General features: G+C 37.1%; 1 protein-coding gene across 1 annotated transcript in view; it reads right to left on the bottom strand.

The window, feature by feature from the left end:
• Positions 1–22,108, bottom strand: part of aunip (aurora kinase A and ninein interacting protein) — a 954,922-nt gene that overhangs the window by 382,152 nt on the left and 550,662 nt on the right. The gene's annotated exons all lie outside the window — the stretch shown is intronic.

Raw genomic sequence — 22,108 nt, 5'->3', positions numbered from 1 at the left:
CTGGAGATCAGTTCAGTTTCTAAAAGACTAAATTTTTAGAGAGTAATTTGCGTGTTTTCTTCAAGGGCTATGCTGCTGAACATGAAGGGACCATGGCAACAAGTTAGTTCTGTACAAGTCTACTGTACATACAGGCTGTGCTACATTAGTCCCCTTAAACCTGCTGACATATTGTCATGTTGAAACCACAAGCCTTAATGTACCCATTGGTATTTTAAGTGACAGGGTCTCAGGAAATGCAAGCAACCATGTTTGTTGTTCTTCTTCTACTTCGACTTTTGTTTTTATCTGCTGTGTGCTTGGTGCCACCCTCAGAATAAAAGGTCTATTGTCGCTTTTGGAGCACACAATTAGCTTGGTCATGGAAACCTGTGCTGGAGGGAGTCCTGATGGTCAAGTAGAGATGACATTAATGTCAAGCAGATTGCACATTCAAAACGGACAGTAGAATTCACTGGCATGTCGGTGTGAATTCACCATGAGACGGCATCAAACTTATAGGACAACTCCATTACTAATGGAACATTACATTATTCCTAGATGTAATCGCTCTGCAAGTAATACCTATAACAATATACACCAACAGACTCTTTTGCCCCTCAGTTGTTCACTTTGATGTGTTTCAGTATCTAAGCTCACTGGCTCACAGTAAGGTTTGTTTGTGTTCTAGAGCAGCATCTCAATTTATGACAATCAGGCACTGTGTATAGGCCAAGCAGCCTGGGGTGCTCTGTGTGTATACTCAGACCCTGTGGCGAAATTGCTGTCAACACTTTCTCCCACCTTTCAGCACTGACAGAATTTAGCATTCAGTCTGGCTCTGTCCACTCTGAACCAGTACCTCCCACTGAGAGAACACCAAATGACATTCACAACGGCACGTTTGCAGTCTTTAGATCTCCAGTGAGAAAATTGTTGTGTTTTTTCTCCACATTCTGTCGGTCTTTCTACTGCATGCTGTCTTTCATTTTACCTCTCACAACTAGTTAGCTTGAGTGCATAAAACCAGTTGTCCAAGAAAACTGGGTTTCTATCAAGTTCTGTGAAACTAACCTGGCGCACCTATCTACTATAAAGCACAACTTATGCATGTAAAAGGTTATAGATTTTACCATGTTTGTTTATTTATTTTGTGTTTTTATGTTGCTACTAATGTCATTAACCACTCACCGCCATAACCCCCCGTTAAGGACATTTTAGCATGCATTTTCTAGTTTCTTAGTTCTCAAAATAAACTCTTATGGAGATTGGTTGATTTAAAGATATCACTTGAGTTTTCTATCACACTTCAGATATTCAGTATCTGAAATACCACCTTCCTCATTGTGCATGGTTTTTTTTTACCCTCCATTTTTTTTGAGAATTGGTGTTTATTTGAATTAACAAGATTTAACTAAACAAAATATTTCTGGCAATAATGAGTTTATTTAAACAATTTATGAATAAGTGCACTAAGACCAAAGGTTAGTGAAAGTTTTTACTTTTTCAGGGTCAGATTATGATATTAAATAAATTATTTAGCAGTCTGCATCTTTACCACAGAGGTAGACTTTGCATATTTTTTTGTTACTGGGGGACAAAAATTCTTTAAAAATATTTTCTGTGACAATGATAATCTCTCTCTATAATACGTATTTGTTGATTATTTGTAGGAGAAATAAAAATAACAAAATTCCCAATGATATATGTATATATATATATATTTTTTTTTTCTCATAGAAAAAATATATTTTACCGTTTGATACATACAAAAGCATTGTGTAAGGCATCACTACCAGTTTCTTTTAGCAAGACCATAAGTATAAGATAAAAAGGTTATAAAATATGATGGAATCTGTATGTTTTACATGTTATATATGGATGATGGGCTGCATATTGCTAAGTTTGTAGCATTGTTGCCTTGCAACAAAAACGACATGGGTTCAGTCCCGGCCTTTGCTTTTTCACAGTGGAATTTGCATGTTCTCCCAGTCTATTTGTGGCTTCACTCCATGTACTCTGGTTTCCTCCCATAGATCAAAAACATGTTAGGTTAACTGCCCTTATATATGAGTGTGAGTCTATGGTTGTTTGTTCTTTGTGCCTCTTTGTTGGCATGTGATGGACCGACAACCTGTCTCCAACGTACTCTGCCTCTCATCCAACGACCGCCGGAGCTAGACAACCCCTTTGACTGCACACATAGATAAGATGTTGAGGGGCATATATTGGCTTGTTCAATTGTGTAACTAACATATGATGACACAACAACTTTTTAAAGATATCATTTTGCAATGAAATATTTTAAAATCAGCAAGTGTATCAGCAACTGAATTAAGGGCTTTGAGTGGAGGAGTAAAGATAACGCGGATAATCAAATGGGATTTGGCTTTACAGAAACCCCCGATCCATTAATATGCTGATGACTTTGTATAAGCAACCTGTATGATTTTGTGGCTTTGACGCGTGTGAGGGTAAAGAGCAACATTGATTCAGACCATTAGTGAGATAATGTAGACAGCTGCCAAGGAGACTAGGATGGATAGATAAAGAATAAGCAGAAGAGAGTGATCCTCACTTTGCGTAACACCCCGGCCCCTCCCTCCGGAGACGCTGAAAGTGTTGTCATGAATAATGCATTAGGTCTTAATTTATGGCCAAACTTTAAGTAGTGCTGAAACAGGCAGTACCCCTATATGAAAATCTATCTTGTTGCATTATATGCTTAGCTGGTAAGCTTTAAAACCCATTTGCAGAAGTGTAATTAAACAACATGCTACTGTTTATTGCTGAAAAATGTTTGTTGGAGGGGAGTTAAAGAACTGTAAATACATATTAATTTATTTGGATAGTGACATAGCCTAAGAAATTATATTATAAGAGCCTTTAAAGTTACAATATTAACTTTAAGTCATCAGTATGTATTTAAACATTTGTTTCAAACTCTTGATTCACACCTCCGTCCTGAAAGAGTTTTTTTTTAATTATTTTATTTAACTTGTCAGCTTATGGTAACTTTTATTACTGGAGGCCTTGGAGCGTGGAGAAACTAAGATGTGATATGTGGTGCGTGAAAAACAGCAACAGGGAGCTGATTGCAGTCTGTGCAGCCTACCTTCACCCGTCTTGGACTCCTCTCCTCCATGGTAATGAGGCGATGAATGGCAGCATGTCTACAGGGAAGGCAGGCGTACGGCATGCAGCTGGAGACTCCTACGCATGAGGCATAGGAACACGACTATCTGTTCAGATCACCTAAGGCCTGCAACGTAAATGGAAAAATGGGGTATACGTAGGTATACTATGGCAGTCGAAGTTCTTGTCATCACGTGTGGAAACAGTTTAAGTTGAATACTGGAGCTCTGTGTTATATGTTTAATGCTTTCCATGTTTTAGCAATATGAGGGTCCAATGAACAAACCTTGTTTCAGTTTTTAAAATGGATCATTACCCAACCCCTGATCCAACTTTAAACAATCCACTCTGGCAGAAAGTTAAGTGCCAATCAGAATCCATTTATTTAATTTTCACCAGAAATGTACAACATTTCTGAAAATATTTACTTGTCTACAGATATGAGCTTGGCTGGCAACCAATTCTTAATCCACATGATTTTTTAGGATGTTGGCTCAAATTTCATACCTCTGACTGCCTCAACAATTCTGGATTAGTTTATTGTGGTGTTTATGGAATTGTTTGATAATTTTCCAAGAAGCACATTTGAAAGATCAGACGTTGGTGTGGGACAAGAAGGTCTGGATCATAATCACCTCTCTAATCCATCCCAAGGGTGTTGTATTGGGTGAGGTCAGGACACTATGAAGGGTACTCATGTTCTTCCATCCAAACCTATCCATCGATGTTTTAATCTTCTTTGCTGGAGCGTTAAGAGTTTGTCACTCGAACAGTCAGCTACTAAAAAAAACAAAATCCACTCTGTGCCAAATATTATTCTAGTGAAGAGACGCAAGGGCTGTATCTTTTACAACTGCTAAATTCAACCTTTGGATCGGCAGTTAGAGAGGCATGTTTTGGTCTTCCAGAACACATCTGGATGGATCTAGTGTCCTATTATTATGTGCTTTAAATCTTTGCATCGGATGCTTTCCATTTCCTCTTGGTGGTGTAGGCATGGATGCATCTATAAAAACCCATTCCTCAAAGCTCTTTTCTCACTGTTTCCACTCATCTGCAGACCACATGCAACTTAGGTGTCTGTAGTTAATAACTCTGCAACTATCACAGCAAATGAACCCACTTGGTGGCTGTGATGTTAACACCTGCATAATTTTTCAGCTCAAAAAAAAAAAAAGAAAATCAAGGGAACGCCAAAACTTTATCAGACCAACAATAACACCGAAACATATGTCCCACTGGGAGAAAAATACTCATCTTTACTACAAGCAGTCTTTTAAGTAAATATTGTATCAAACGTTACACCCACCATAAATCAAACATCCCCAAAAGTCTTTATATTTTATGCACAGTGTTGCTTCCGGCATTTCTGCCTCCAAAACATGCATTAAAAACAGAGGATTCTCTGAGGGGAAACATGCGATCTTAAAGAATTTTTTTTTTTTCAGGACGTGAAGCAGTTCATCTGAAATGCTTCAAAAAATTACTTCTATTACCCCCTCAGTAAAAGATGTCTGAAAGACTGTACATAGCTTGCTGCAATTGAAAATGTATCCCCTGTGGGCTTTTTGGCCACTCCTAAATCCCTCAGTTTCTTTCGTTGTTTGTGTTGGTGTTAATATTTCATAAAGATGTTTCAATATTTATTCATCTTTGCTCTCTCCACATAGCTAACCATCCCACCAGCTCCCTCGTATCATACATTTTAATGTACTGAGCGATCACATCCCCCGAGCAGAGCGTGCAAGTTTTTCTATCCCTCCCTTTGCAATACAAGCATCTTCATCAATAAAACATAACAAATGCCTCTGCCAAGAATCACTCCCTTTCAACAGTGTGCAATACATAAGCTGACATAAGTGCTCTTATTATTGTAAATAAAAACAACTTAAATGCTCTTGTACTGTAATTGACTCAGACACTTTCATTTGATGTCTTGTTGAAACTATCGTTCAATTTTATACATAGCAATCGATTGAAAGACCAACGTAAACACATGGAATGATCAAACTTACATAAACAAATGGCAACCATATGAAGTATGTTATTACAGAATACATAGAAAATAACTAATAAACTATTTCGAGCTTCTCCTTTCCTGCACACCACAAGGAGGTAACAGCATACTCAGCATTGTGCATTCTACCCAACAGATAGACCCATCAAAGAGCTTTTCCTTATTTTGGTTGTGAGTCTCAGCCAAGGGTTTTTTTAAAGACTTTCAATATGAGTATGACTTCCTATATTATTAACAACAGCTTAACTACATTTGAGTTGATTTTTTACATCTGCAACTGATGATTAAGAGGAAAACGACAATAAAAAAATTAAATGTCTAGTTTGATTGTTTGGGTCTGCAGTATGTTCCTTAGCTAACTGAAAAATGGTTGGGGATTACCAGTTGCCTCTGGAGCTGGAGAATAGTTGTAAATAAATGTGTGGCACTGTGCACAAGTTTTAAATCATCCCTTGGAGCAGTTAGTGCAGAGAATACTATTGGTCAACACCATTTAAAACATTTATGATAATTTGGTCACCATGGAAACAAAGAAACGATGGATGACCATCTTACAGATCAGAGGCAGTCGAGGCACAGGCCACTGATAAAGGTTGTTCCTGCAGTTTAAAGTCCTTTTTAGTGAGATGCCAGTGACCAGAGTTTTCTTTGGAAGCCAACAACACTTTTCTCTTGCTTACAAAATAAATAAATAAACAAACAAAAACTTAGAAATTTTTCCAGATTGGAAAAAAATAGTCATAATGCCACTCTGTAAAGATCAGAAGAGATAACAGATATACTATTCAGTGCAATGTTAATATACAAATAAATATTTGTTCATGTGCGTCAACTAATATTAAAACAAAAACAAATCAACGGTAGGTAGCAATACAACTTCAATGATCAAAAAGTAATTATTCTTCTTTCAGCCTCTTTCTCTCCCTTAGATATTCACCTCCTGGTTGTTGTTTTCTGTAACACACCTGGCTGTTGGTTATTGAAATCAGTAACAACCAAACATGCCAGCAGCACATGTTACAACAGAGCTTTGCTTTCTCGTCAATATTTAACTTTATTGCCTTCATGCAGAAAATGGCTTGTGGGATGTGAATTTTTCATACTGTTTAAAAGCTCTCACCAGCATGCTTCACTCAGGTATACATCCAAATGTTGCAGAACAGGATTTTCTTTGTGATAAATAATTAAGCCTTTTTTAGATTGGGGAATGAAGGCCCATCTGCTGTGAAAAAGGGCTCAAAAAGAACCGAGTCAAATGCATTATTCTTTGCCAGACTAAACTGAACATTGAAGTTTAAATAATGGAAATTGAGCAAATTTTAAATTAGGTATTAATAGGTAAGGAAAAATACCTGCCTTTTCTAAATGAATGGTTGTCAAGTTCTCCCAAGAACCCCTTTGATCACCACGCTTATTAAATCTTTTTAAAAAATCAACATCACAGTGACAGGCTTATTGTTAAGAATTAATCCTTTTAATGTCTAAGCACTAATCACGCAGGAAACTTTTGACACAAATGGTCACTCGCTTGACACAGTGGTTACGGGTTATGTGAAAGGGAGCTGATTGTAAATTATCTAAAACTAGTAGAGTTTAAATCAAAAGGCGTCCAGTCACCGTGTGCATTTCTGCAGCAGGCACCTACTCCTGTTTCCATGGCCATTAGAGAAAGGTTGTTCGAGATCCTTCACGCTGTGAAAACGTCAGGAAATGGCCAGATAGAAAGAGTTAGAGAAAGACAAAGCCATAGAGCCGCTTCCTGCATATCCATTTCCAGTTATTGGAGATGGTTCACGTGAGGAAGGTGGGGAATGTTATTAGTACCGTTGCCTTGCAGTAAGAAAGTTCTGAGTTTTAAACCCCAATCTTTTGCTCTTCTGCATTATGTTTGCATGTTTCCTTCATGCATGCCTGGGTTCAGTCCAGGTACTTTCCTCCTTGTGACTAAAATACGCCTGTTAGTTTAACTGTTTTCTGTAAATCACCCTTAGACCTTAATGTTTGCCTGCATGTTGTGTTACCCTTTGATGGACTAGTTCAGGGTGTACCTTGAATCTCATTCATCAAACTTGAGAAACATGACCTGGAGATGATGTATTGTGAACTGCAGCTATATAAATATATTTAAGTTGAACTGAATGACCATCTCAGTTGTATCACATCAATACTTTAGAATCTCTTCAAAAAAGTATTTTTGTTATGATTTGAGGTTGTTAAGGACACAAACACAGAGACGGTGAAAAGAATAATTTCCTATTAAGTAAACCAGAGTGAGAACAGCAGGAGCGCCTAAACTGAGAAGTACTTACGCTGGGGACTTTGATTACTGGATGCAACACAGGTGAGTAAATGAGCAGATGGGCAACAGCTGTAAGAGACAGCGAAACCAAGGAACTGAGGTAAAAGTAACACTAGTGATCTAGAACAGTGCTTCCCAACCTTGGACCCAGCATGTTTTAGGTGTTCCCCTGCTTCAGGCCATCTGATTTCAATTGATTGCTGATTATCAGGCTTTCTCTGAGCTGGAGTCATCTGAATCAGGTGTGTTCATGCAGGGACTCATCTAAAATATGCAGGGCAGTGGGCCTTGAGGACAAGGACTCGAAAATTGATCTAGAACACAGGAAAAAATAGACATAGGATGAAACAATATACCCAAAATAATCAAAGTAAGCTTCAATAAATCATTTAATGAACATTAAAATGTTGTTTCTCTGAAAAGTATAATGCAACAATGTCCCATAAAAGTATTTTTACAACAAGAATATAATAATATAAGATTATGGCTACAGTATGAGCAAGTAATGATGAGGAAGAGTGCTAATTTGACAGTTATCCAGTAGATACTCACTGGCACCATCCAACAAGGTCATTCCTAAAAGGTGGCTATTCACGGACTGAAAACAAATTAGTAAATCAAATTTCAGTGTTACAAACTCAAATTATGCTCCAAGCAGGTAACTATTAAATCACTGCGGCTTTCCTGAAGACCCAAACAATACTGCAGGTTGATTACCTTCATACCAGGCTTCAATGATGCAGTAATTCAGGAGCTTGGTTTGTATATACTGTACCTGTGCTCAGATTTAATACTCTGACTTTCAGAATATTGAAATAATTTAAGTTTAGCTGTATATCCATAGTCAAAAAAGTAAAAGAAATGCTAGAAATACATCACTCTGTGTAATGAATCTACAGAGTCTGATTATGTCACTGGATATAATGTTAATAATAGATAGACACACGATATAGATGCAGAGATGGGAGGTCTTGCTAAAACATTATTTTCAAACAACAGTTCTTACTCTCATTTGAAAATAGTTATGACAATTTGACAAAATAAGCGCAAAAATGTGGAGATAATAATGCACCGTTATAGTTTGTTTGATGATTTATTTAAGCTCCTTTAATGTTTTTCATCTGTTTTTGCACTTAGCCCACTGCAGAAGAGACAGCCAAGCAAACTTTGTAAAAAATAGTCAACAGTCTTTCACTCCATGTGAGCCCGTAATTAACCAAAGTTCAAACCAATCAAACAGAAACCCAGAGGAAAAAAAGGACATTAATATTTCAATTTTTCTCTTATTAATTTAATCACATTTCATATGCTGATTTGAATTGGCCATGCTCCACCACTCAGAGTTGACTCTAATCCCAATCTAATTACTAATTATACGGTTGGAGGTTGATTGGACCAATCCTCGCAGCCAAGGCCAATTTGACTCCCTCTGATGTCGAGCACCTTTCATGTGTGATGTCTCCCAGGTTTTGAGGACGGTGTGTGTGTGTGTGCGTGTACACGCGTGTGCATTTGGAGAGCGCATGAGTGTGTGCCTGCATGTCTGTGTTTTAATCAAATAACTATTTAGCACCCTCAGTCAATAAAAATGTTTCCCAACTGCTTGTAGCTGAGTAAAAATTTAAACAAACTAACAGATCTGAAACCAGGATGTTGCTATCAGAAGAAAACGTGTTTGTTGGATTTTGGTTGGTCATGCTGCCTGGATTTTTCACCTCAAAATCACAAATATTAATTACATATTTAATATCCTTAATACCATATGTAAAATTTCCTGTTTAGGTAATTTAATGGCACTGATTTTCTCCACCACCTACACCCAAATGTAAATATAAGTGCAGTATATTGTCTCTGATTCCACATGCCATGAATACCACCATTATAATTCAACTCACCACTATTCAGTCCAATTCATTAGGTTTTGATTTAGCTACATAGGTCATAAATTGATTTGATGTGACATGACAGGATACATTGGGATAATATATGTAGATGATTATTTTCAATTGAATGAGAAAAAACTGTTATATTATTTTCAAAAACATTCTTTAATTAAAGAAGCTTTATAGCATAATTACATTAGACTGAGCCTCATTGGGATATAAAAAATATGCTGTGCAGGAAATATGTTTCTTGGACATTCAGTACATGAACAGTGAGGAGAAAAATATGTTTTCTTACATATTGAACAATAAAAATTATGAAAGCTGAAATTTCTTAATAAGTGCTAAAAAAGGAAATTCATAATTCTGTGACTTTATCTGTGTCAAACTCCTTGTAGCAAACTTACATATGACATATAAAATCACACATTGATCAGCATTGTATTTTAACCACAAGCCATATAAAAATATATATTTTTAATAACAGTATATTAATATGTTTGATTTTAAATACATTTAGATGAACAGATGAGGTCCAAAAACCGTGAGTAAAAATTACTGTATTAATTTACATCTTAAAATAAAATTGCACAGCAAAAAAAGGTGTGTACCCTTCTCAATAATGGAAAAATGTGTATGACATATCGCTACTGAAATTTAGATAATCTTCTGTCTAATGATGAGCTCCAAGTCATTGAGGTCTGACATGCTAGTCTTCAGCTCCCGCTACAGATTCTTCGTTAGTTTAAAGACCAGTCTCTGACTGACCCACTTCAAAATCTTAATATTTATTTCAGTCAGAAGAAGTGTTAGAAATACAAAGAATCAATCAATAATGGGTCTATTGATTGATTCAACAGTACAGTTGCAGACTTTTTCCACACTAAATAATGCAATAGAGGTAAATAGCTCCTTGTTTTATCATATATAGACAGCAATGTCTTCCTATTAGCTTACTAAGTGGTTTGACTATTTGCAGGTACAACTTGAGAGTTTTATGCGATAACATGCAATGCAATAACAACTACTTCATGTTCAGGCTCCTTAGCATATCCTTGTAATTTTTGTAGTTTTAATTTTGAAAATGGTGCACAGAGAGTGGGCTTTGTTGGCTCCTAATGGAGGTTTAATATGATGACTTGAGCGAACGAGTCTCTGTGCATGTTTGTATGTGGCGCATAGCAGTGGGTATATTTGAAAAGGTCATATAAATTAGTTGCAGTACCTCAAGTTGCGAGAGCTCTGACAGGGCAGTGATGAATGGCATCACACTGGGACTAAAAGACACCAGAAAACCAGTGAGGAGTGACCAGAATAATTTATTTCCTCTTAAGAAGTTTTAACTGGAAAAATTTGCAGGATAGAATAGACAATGTGTGGACAGCTGCTCACAGTATGTCACTGGGAAACAGAGGAGAGAAGCTGAAGTTTTCTCAATAAACAATATGTATATATCGACCATGTTTCTTTATTTCTGTTTATGTTGAGGAACCTTCTGAAGTAGGCGTTCTGTTCTTTTAATTTTCAGCTTTGACATGGTTAGTATTTTGAGATTGTCTCTGACAAATGCTCTGTGTTTTAGGAAGCCATAATATCTGTAATCAAGCGGACTTCAAATTACATTCATTAACTCTGAGATGTTATAGATGCAAAGCTGCTGTAATGGAAGCTTTACATGCAAACACTTTTGGTCCAGTATAATTACGTTGTCTTTTTTATCTGCCCCAGACATTACGCAGACCACATCAGATGAGAAATGAGGACATTTTGCAACTTGCGTTAAAATGTAATTGACAAGTAAATATAGTGAAAGAAACTGATCTTTGCAGCTGTGGAAAAGTAAGCAAAAAAAAAAAAAAGCCTGTTGCCATGACCTTGGTTGCCACCACAAAAATCCGATTTTGATGCCAATTTTGGAAACTAACACTGAAGCTGTAAAGCACATTTCTTCCAGGGACAGTTTTTCTTTATTTTTTTCAATTTTGCAGTTATGTGTGTGCTTGATATAATTGCTTGCTAAAACATGTTTATGGATTTCTTATCACTTTATCCCCAGCAGTTGCTGCGACGTCGCAGTGTGTGAAATACAAAACTTTGTAAATTGTCAGTAGGGATTTTTGACAGCCCGCCTGTGTCTGTTTCCAGCTGAGTCCTGGTGATATTAATGACTCCACCACACCATGGGCCTGATATAAATGAACCAATCAACCCTTATCAAAGTATCAAATCAGATTATTAAATAGCTCTGATTAAAGACAGTCTGTCAATATTCATTCTCCAAGTTTTAGCTGAAAGATTTCAAACCTTAACCCTTGTCTTCATTTCAAAATCAATGCAAGTTTAAAAAAATACCATAAGATATTGTTACTGTCGACTCTGATAGTATGACAACCTTATGTAAAACTACATAGATAGAGGTGATAAATAAATAAATATGCCACCTAAAAGCTGGTCAGTTCAACCCTTTGCAGATTAATGAACCCATTTTCAAATCTCAGATTGCAATTTTGCCATTTCTCACCTTCATCTCATACCCATAAACAAACCATATTGTGCCCGTTTACAATTATTCCCTGACAAGGGATTTTTTTTCATGGAAGCAAGTATTTTCATGAAATGTGATAAATAGACCTAAAATGTTAAATTTTCTTGTCTAATTTAAACTAATGGGAATTTTTGTCTTCACTCCAATTTTATTAATCTTGGCTCTATTTCCCATTTGGGCCATAACACTTATAAAATATGTCTAAATATAATAAGACTATAGTTACAGCAGAATACCCTTAGGCAACCTACTTTTGATGGATAATACTTATAACTGAATTATACAACCCCATTTACTAGAATGGAATCTGAAGAGAATAAAGAAAGTTACTTTAATTAATCAATTGTACAAAATGTGCACCTGGTGGAGGCATGTTCTGATGCTTGGTCAGTGCTGAATATCCCACAGCATCCATTTTATACTCAGAAATGTTAAAGAGCTAAAGCAGCAAATGAGTGCTATGACCAGAACTAGATGGTGATGCTGTGTTTCCTGTCAGAGAAATGTGAGTTTATTTGAAGGTAAAAAGGTTCAGGATTTAAACACAGTTGACTGACAGCATTTCACATATCTCTGTTTAATCTGCAATGTTTCAGTGTTTTGGTTTCTTCTAACTGTATGCTGCAGACAAATTCAGAGCCAGCATTTTACACATTAAATATCGGCTTTATATATTCTTGAGATTCTGACAATGTTGTCAGCTTTAAAAAAACAAAAAAACTAAAAGAAAAACAAACTAAAACTAGAAGTCGACATTTAAAAACACAGAAAACATTTTAGACACAATGTTTCAAAATGCTTGTCACATTGCAAACAAACATGAAGCCAAACTTGGAAACCTTTAGTACACAACTTTTGTTTGCCACTTTTCTGACTTCCTGTGGTAGCTAGCTGTGCTGCGGTGCTATCATTAGAGTTGTTAAGCATTTTGTTTCAACTGTATAAGATTATTTTGTTCTCCTCTGTAACACCTCTGTTGAAAAGAATCTATCTATCTATCTATCGATCTATCTATCGATCTATCTATCTATCTATCTATCTATCTATCTATCTATCTATCTATCTATCTATCTATCTATCTATCTATCTATCTATCTATCTATTATAAATAGGCAATAAATGTGTCATTGCTGCCTATATGTTACCCGTCCCCCCTGTGGTTGTGCTTTGCTCCTTCATACAATGCTTGGTGGAACAAAATTGATTTGACATCTTAAAATTGCTTGGCGATGAAACCATATAAGATTTCAATTCTGCTCCATGGGGAAATATTGTTTCAAGCCATTACTCTTCATCAAGGGGATGTCATACCCACTCTATCAAGCTATTGTCCTCCACAGCGCGTGTTTTCAGCTGTGCCCCTGAGACAATAGTATACGAGTTGCACAAGCCGCTGAATTCCTATCACACAGTCACAAAGGACCACATTGTAATGATCAAAATACTTCAATGGTGCTTGCATGGAAATTTCATCATTATTTCGCAAGTGAGATGCTTCAAGCACAGCTCTCTTGATGAGATGAGATGGTGTAGCTTACAAAGTCTCTATTAAAAACAGTGTAATAATTCACTTGGATATGTTCCCCACTGTCACTCTTGAATATGCTCTGTTGCAGCCCGACTGGCACAGCACCAATGATCTGTGCCCATTCCCCGTTCATCGTAGTTACTGAGGATGCCACAAATTGCAGCCCTGGTGGATTCCTGCTGCTCTAATCCTCTGCAAAACTGTGAGGGGGTTTATGTGGGGGAACCCTGCCAGCTACCTCAGGGGGCGAATGATCTCTCCTACCTACCCCTAGTAACCCTAGTGGTTGTATCTCTACAGGAAAAGATCTATCTCTGCTTATTATTACTTGCACCTCCCACCAACGGCACAGAAGATGAATCATACCTGTCAATCCTTATCCCTGGTGCGGGGAGGCCATGTTTGTTTATATTGATCAGCAGCATATGTGGCACAGCTGTTGCTTGAGGAGGCTGATGCTGGCAGAGGCTTGTTCACGCTTTCCCTTGGCAACAGTACAGTTGGCAGGGACGATGACAAACAGTGCACACTCGACTAATCAATACTAACAACGCGGCAGCAAATAACAATAAGGCCGGGAAAAGCAGAAATGATAAGAGGGAGGGTTTTGATTATTCGGTGCATGGAATATACTTTATGCTGGTGTCCGGCAGAATATGATGTCAACATGATTGAACATATTTGTTGATTTTTCTCACTTTCGTTTAAGCAAATGCGTACAATAGATTCTTCTTATAGAAAAGCACCTTTGCCAAAGTGTCCAGCATTTTTAGGTTGCAAATTATGCACTAAAAACTGTCAGTGTAAATAGTGACCACTTGTTCAAATAACACTTGTCCTTGGTTTCAATATGAACTGGCCAAACCTTAAAGTGACTTAGCATAACCTGGTACATTACAGGTTTGATGCAACTCTTAAGACAATCAAGGATTAATAAGAAAAAAATGATTTACAAAACAAAAATTTTTTTTCAGCAATGCCATGATCCTTACGCAGATGTTTATTGAGAAACAGCTCATTTGGATTGTACAATTCATTCTTAAAATATAAAATATACAATGTTTTTGCTTTCCTCTCTTGTGCATTGCTCTTAAAAACTCCAAGACAAAAGGCAACATAAAACATAAAAGAGATTGCACTCAAAATCAGGTAATGCAACGTGCAACAAGCCCATTGCCGTTTTAAAGGGAAGTTTGGGTGAATTATAAATCCTCTTTAGTTTAATCTATAACTCAACAAACAGGATCACAATTTTGTATACAATGTTCACAGAAAACTGCAACACTTCTGTCCAAACTAGCATTAATACTACAGCATTCACCCAGCAGTCTTTTGCATTCGTGCGTCTTTGACTCTGTTGTAATATCATGTCAAAGTATCACCATGTAGCTATGCAAAGTCCAAAGCTGAGAACCATTTGGATGGAGAAATCATCTTTCTATCTCACACAATAAAAAACATCTTGAATTTTATTCCATAAAAGACTTGACATACAAGAATATAAAATTACCACAAACTGTGTTCGAGACACAAATTTGTGTTGATAATTGCTTATGTACCTCAAAACCACATCTATGTCTGAAATCAGCAGCACAAGTGGAGAAAAATGACTCAAGAAGTAGCATCTGGCAATGATTAGTGGCCATTAATTGGTGTTAACTGGTGCTACTAGTGTTTACAGAGTTGAAGGATAATTAGTTGGGGGTCAGCTCAGGGCTGAAATTAACATGTCAGAACTCTGCAGCTGTCTCGTGACAACTGGGTGAAGTCGAGGTGCAACAAAATTTTTTGGCAGAACCGGTTACGAAGAAATGTTTATCTGGCCAAGACGTGGATTATAATGGTTATTTTTACGAGAAAATTAAGAACGTATTGTGTTTTAGTGTTTGCGTGTCTTTGTCTTATGGGACAAATATGGGAGGTAAAAAGAGTGTTTATATGTCTGAGCTGGTTTGGATCACTGCCGAGTCGAAGTGACGAAAATGAAGTACCTCAAGAATAGCTGTCAGCGGGACTCAAACCTGATTTGCCAACGCAAACAGTGAAAGAAACACTCTGACCGAGTCAGACGGTCGAGGACCCACTCAGAAATCCAGCTGGAGCACCTGTACAAACAGTCCAGCCAGAAACTCGGTGTGGGCAGTTACCACACACAGCTGGAAAGATCGGCTATCGCTGTGCAGAAGAGAAGCAGACGCAGCTCTCAGATTGGAGTGTGGTGAGAAAATCTGATGCATTATCGAAAGGGCAGCCATTGTCATTTAACTAGGTGGATGCAGAGAGACGTGAATAACAAGTGAGTTGCATCCCTGGTGGGAGAAGCATTCATCGTAGCCCATGTGGCACCCTGGAGGAGCACTTTATGGATTTTAAGAGAAAGATTTTAAGAAAGCAGAATAAGTATTAAAGAATATAACAGAATGTTAAAGATGAAGAAGCAGGAATTCAGGATAATTTCTTCTCTCGTAAATTAAATTACTATTTGCTATAACAATTCCTGATTACTTGTGTTTTACTTGTGTCTTTTTATTGAAAGTACAACAGACAAGTTACCTCTGTCTAGTAAACATTTCATTCAAATATATCAATAAGGCCAAATCACCAGGGTAGCATTAAAACTCATACACTAATAAGAATACCATTATTACAGCCTTGTCCAGTAAAATGTGGGATGAGTCAATTAATTTATTGTCTGTTTCTCTGTGTATAAAAATTATGACAAGATGATCAGAGTATTATAAAATATAAATAGTACCAGCAAACATCTTGTTATTAGTTCTCTGGGCTTTTCTGTCACATATCACACTGGGTACGTGCAAAGTATCGATGATTCTTCTCATGGCCATTTTCTGCGCTATTGGTTCCATTTTGAAGCTGCGTGGAGTTTTGTACATGTTTACGCTGTGGGATATAGGAGGACTGAACTATTTTGTTTTTAGAAGAAAATTGTAGTAAAGATCACATAGGTTAGAATCTCAAGCATCTTTAGTTCATTTTGGTTAGTGCGTATGCAGATTTTATAACTCTTTTTTTGTGTGTAAGTCATTCAAATTATTGAATAGCCACTGGTTACTCAGGATTATGAAGATAACTAGTTCAGTGTGACCTAACTTAGATTTGTCAGGGTACAGCAAAAGCTTATATGGTGCTGATGATATTAATAAAAGTACAGAATTATGTAGTTAAAACAAACACGGTGTTCAGTGTGTAAAAAGAGTACAATGAAGGAAAAGAATGTAAAAAAAGAAAGAAATACTTTACAATTTGCAACTTTTCTTGCTTTTCTGACATTATGTAGATTATAACTATAACTTTGCTTTGCTGCTGATAGAAACCACACCCTAGTACCGCTTGCTACAACTAACTGTAATGTATTAAATTATAGCAAGCTCCTTTTTCTCTCCAGAACTTAACTGCAGACCTTTCTCCTGGAGTCTCTGCCAAGTGCTACACATAACAAAGGGATGTCTGCTGTGATATTATCCCAACCCTCCCCACACAAGAGGATAACTCCCAGCCATCAGAGTCACTTGGCTCCGATACGCGATAATGAGTGGAGCGAATCAGTTGTGAGATAACTTATCTCTCTAGGTCTGCTGGACTTTTTCTTTTTTTCTTCCCTCATATGAATCCGTGCGTCTAATAAACCCAAAATTCATTTTCTCTCTGTATCTCCGCTGATACAGTTTGTCTGTCAATGAGAAGAAACTCTGCGGCTGGGAGATAGAGAGGTGAGAGAATTCACTGCACACTGCAGACACTGCGGAAAAAGTGCGATAAGAATATTAAATAGGAGGAGGAATTTTGTCTTCTACCCCAAACCAATAACCAAACCGAGGATGGAAATGAAAAGGGGAGCTTGAGTCTGCAATCACTCTAATGACAGATATTGAATGCCTGCTCTGTTTTATAAGCTTTTTCATTTTTTAGAGTTAGGGTTTCACCACTCATTATATATGTATATATATATATATATATATATATATATATATATATATATATATATATGGAAACTTCAGCCTCTAGATGTACACAGTTGGTGGAGACACACCGCAAAGGTTTTTCAGTTTTAATTGGAGTGAAAGGACCTGACTCAGGTGCAGAATACATGCCGCACCTTTCCAGCTATTGCATCCTCCTTATGTTTGTGCGTTACGTTTTGTTGATCCATTACATTAAATCCTAGTAAAATACACTGAGCTTTGTGGCTGTAACATTTCAAAATGGGCAAAGATTTGAGCATTATGACTATTTTTGCTAAGCACTACATCCTAAGATGAATAAAATATAATTTGCTCTCTTAATGACTACAGGAAAATGGCATCTGTGTTTGGAAATAATGCAAGGATATTAAAGCTTCAGTTACAGTAAAGTTTGATAGACACTGTGACTGAAATTTTATGGCCCCAAATCACACAGCATGACATTTAATAAATCCTTAATTTCTCTATTATTATAAAATCTGGCCTTAGCCCTCCAAATAACCACATATTAAACAGGTGAATTATTGTCCATGTCAACATAAATGCTTTTGGTTTACTGTTTATCACCAACAGTAAACCACCAAAGTGCTGCTGAAACCCGAAAATGTCGAAGACAATTTGGCTATTTAAATCTGACAGTAGGATAGTTAATCAGTACCCCTGATGATAACTGCAAATTGCCCAAGATTATGTTGACACATCTTCATTGCCGCATGTAGGAGGGGGTTCGATAGCGGTAGTGCTGCCATTTATCCCGCCGGCAGCCCTGGGGGATTCTTCTTCAGCAGTATTCTTTTTAATGTCTGGCAATTAAAGGCCGTCGAACTGCCGGAGAGGGAGGATAACAGGGGAGACGGAGGAAGCTGGTGCAAATGAAATGAGTTTCAAAAAGACAGAAGCACAAAGGGAAAAGAATAAGGAAACAGGTATATAAGTCGTAGAGCACCTCACAAAATTACTCAGACCTCTTGAAGTTCTTCACATTTTGTTAGTATACACCACAAAGACTGCAGTATTATTATGCATTTCATTGTAAGTTTTTTCACAGACCAACAGAAAAAAGTGACTATCTCTGAAGTGAAATCAAAACAGTCACATGGTTTTCAGTTTTCTTTACAACTAAGAACTTAAAAAGGGTTGTGTACGTTTGTGTCTACCAGTCAGTTCTTTATAGAGCCACCCATTGCTGCTGTTACAACTACAAGATGTTTAGATTGTGTTTCTATCAGCTTTGTACATCTAGAGAAAAGTAATTTGCAAAGTAGCTCAAGTTCAGTCAGAGTAATTGGGACAAACATAAGTTTTCAAGGCTTACCATATATTCTCTTGGAATTTGGCCTAAACTTTGACTGGTTTAGTTCTAAACCAGTCAAAGTTTATATGTTGACATAGAACATTCAATTGTAATTTTGTCATATGCATAGGGTTGTCTTGCCTTTGAATGAAGCCCTCACTAGATAGACAAGATTTGAGGAGTGCTAAGCTAAGTTAAGCTGAGTTTGTTCTGTCCACAGATTCCCCCACCCGAACTGAAGCTGATTACAGCTCCTTCAGAGTTCATAATTGGCAATATTGTTTTAAATCTTATTCTGCTTTAAACATCTCCACAACCTTCTTCTTGAGCTGTCTGCAGTGTCCCTTGGTCTTCCTGATGCTCTTGGTTCAACAGTTTTCTCTGAAAAACCTCTGGAGCCCTCGTAGTGTGGCAGGATTTATTCTGAAATAAAATCACATGCAGCGTACCACACTTTTCAAATCAATATTTGTGATAATGATACTGTCAATTAAAGCTGCATACACTTTTTTGTGTTTGTCTATAAAAACTTCAATACATTTTAGTATTTGGTTGTAAAGTGTGGGAGGGGGAAGCTTTCATATTTTTATAATGCTCTCAACAATAAGTCAATGGTAAACAACTAACTTTGACTTTCAGAACAAATTGAAAGCTGAAACTCTCTTCTATTGTCCAATTAGTGAAAAATTCCACCTCACAGCGATAGCTCATCTTGTTGCACCAACTCTACCTTCCAGTGTCTTCTGCATGTCTCATGCAAGCCGTACAGCAGAAAAGCTGTTCGACAGGCAAATCTATCGTGCCTAGTTTTCACTCTCAGTAGCAGTTGATGCTAATGCTTTACATATCTATCAGACTGACAGGCACAGCATGTTGGTTTGTTTCACTCAACGGGAGAAATTAATCACACACATTTAGTACAACAAGAGAACATTTGAGCTCTGCATTAACTGCCCTCACGCTGCTTTTGATGGCCATATTAAGACAATACTCTCCGACTTCTTATTGAGGCTATTTGTTAACAGTTCTAACTTAACTGTCAGAGCAGGCTCCTTTCTACGGGCTTGTATGCCTGTGTGCATTTACAGTATATGTTGTGAACAGCAAACGTCAAGGTTTTCAACTTATTTCCCTGTCTAACGTTAAAAATACCACTGTGTGGACATGTGTGGCAGTTTCCCTTTTCCCCTGACAGCCTTTCTGTGAGCAAAAATATCACCAACAACTTTTTTCTCATCGTATTCCTCCATGAAAGGACAGTGTTAAAGTGGTCCCAGCAAATGGCAGCTCCCGTGTAAAGTAAGTCATAATACAAGCACATTATAGGCAGATTACATCTATTAGTTGCTGCTGAGCTGCATACCAATGGCATGCCCATGGGAGACCAGAAAATCGCTTTAAACTTCAATAAGTTACAAGCGGCGGTAAGCCGAGCCATAATCTGCACAAAGCCCCAGGCAGCAGCAAGACTGGATGCAATTAGAGAGGAAATAAATTTCTATACTATAAATAAAGAGAAAGTAAAAAAAGAAGAGACTGATGGAAGTGAAATGAGCATTGTGAATTGGCTTACTTTAATTGTCATTGTTCAGTCCACCAGCAGGTCATTGGTAGTGATCAAATAGAGTAACTATTTAACTGATGCAATGTGAGTTATAGGAAACCTTAACCTTTATGAAAATGCTGAGATTCCTCTTTCATACAATCATTTTGGTGAGTTTCATTACATTTTTGCCAACCTTAGATACATAACCTGTCATAAGGATGCCTTGTCAGGAATTTACAGTCACCTGAAATAGTTACAAAACCACATTAAACAGTCACATTCTGGCGTCAAATCTAATTTTGTAATTCTTGTCTAACTCTCATATCTATTTTCATAATTTTATTTATTTACACTTACACAAGAAAAATAAACCTTGAACTCATTAAAAGTTTCAAAAATATATCAATAAAAGAAAGGAAGAAGATTAGAACAACCTACCCCATTATAGTTATTTCAGTACTTCAGTTCAGTACTTCTCAGTCAATCATTGCTATATTTAATTTCATATTTTGGGTCACTATCATGTTAACATTTTTCCATAATATATGGTCACACATTTCACTTAAAGGGATCCACAATTAGATGTAACAATACACTTTATTTGAAAAATAGTTATCTTAAAACAGTACAGTAATAATACCAGGGTTTCCCTCAGTGTATTATAAGCCTGGCGGCCCACCAGGCTTTACTTGTGCCCCACCAGGCTTAGCATTGTTAATTTATCTTGTTTTTTTTTTAATTATTGTCTTTTTATGACTTAATAGTTGGTGTTTAGGTATTAATCTTCCAGTCTTCCAAAAATGCATAACTATCAAGTAATATGTTCAAATTTCCTGTCAACATTAAACATTATTTTAACTCAAAAACATGGCGGCCGGCAGTAAGACTGTCCTAGCGCCCCAAGCACCGGGTTTAGCAAGTTTTCCGGGGGAAACCCTGTAATACTGTAGGCTGTTTAGTCTTTATGAATTTTAATAAAATGTTGTCACAGTGATGTCATCATATTGTTTACGCTGCAATAATAATCTGCGGAAAAAAATCTAACTCCTCCACCCCCTTCCAATGCTACTATTATCATCTGCAGGAAAGTGCCTCTACCATTCAGAAACAACCAACTAGAGACAGGGGGAAGGTCTGAGAGCTGCCAATGATTCTCATGTAAATGCTGCTCAATGTGCTAGTGGCACAAAAACAGCTTACCGTTGCAGGAAAAAATTTATCCACTGTCATCAGTGACCATGCTAACTATCCTAAGCACTCACTGCAGGTTTTGCTGTTGGGAAGAAGCTGTAGTTTAGCAGAAAGCAAGGGGGAGGTGAGCGCAGTGCATACACAAGGGTGATTGACAGTACTAAAACCCTCCTCCTGGCTCTGACTGATTGTTTCTAACCAATCGATGGAACTTTTGGGAGGTGCACATCCTATTATTCCTGTCATCAATCTAACACAGCATTTTAGAAAAGGAACATCTTACTGACAGGGTGGCAGCATGACGGTTTGGGCTGCTTTCCTGCTTCAGGACTTACAAGAAAAATCAGTAACTATGGATTATTGCCACTGTCAGCATATTTTTTCTTATTTATTTACAAATTTTGACAATGATTGAGTCAATATGTAATATATGTCATTAAATTGAGCACTAGGAGAGATTCAATAAGTTTATAGTGGGTGTGTGAATGAACTAATGGTCTGACTGTTGATTGCAGCAATCCAGATTATTAACAGAAATAGACGGCTCCAAAACCAAATTTCACTTTGAGCCCCATGAGGCTTAGGCCTGGGGGTAGGATTAAATAAGTGTCACTTCTTCCTACTCCTTTTCAAACAGAAAAGTAGTGGTAAACAAATAATTTGTTCTTGGTTATGTATGCACATGTTTTTCTCTGTCCCACTGATTGC

The sequence above is a fragment of the Xiphophorus couchianus genome, chromosome 13 (assembly GCF_001444195.1).
Source record: "Xiphophorus couchianus chromosome 13, X_couchianus-1.0, whole genome shotgun sequence".
Classification (NCBI taxonomy): domain Eukaryota; kingdom Metazoa; phylum Chordata; class Actinopteri; order Cyprinodontiformes; family Poeciliidae; genus Xiphophorus; species Xiphophorus couchianus.
This window is presented reverse-complemented; position numbering and strand designations above follow the sequence as displayed.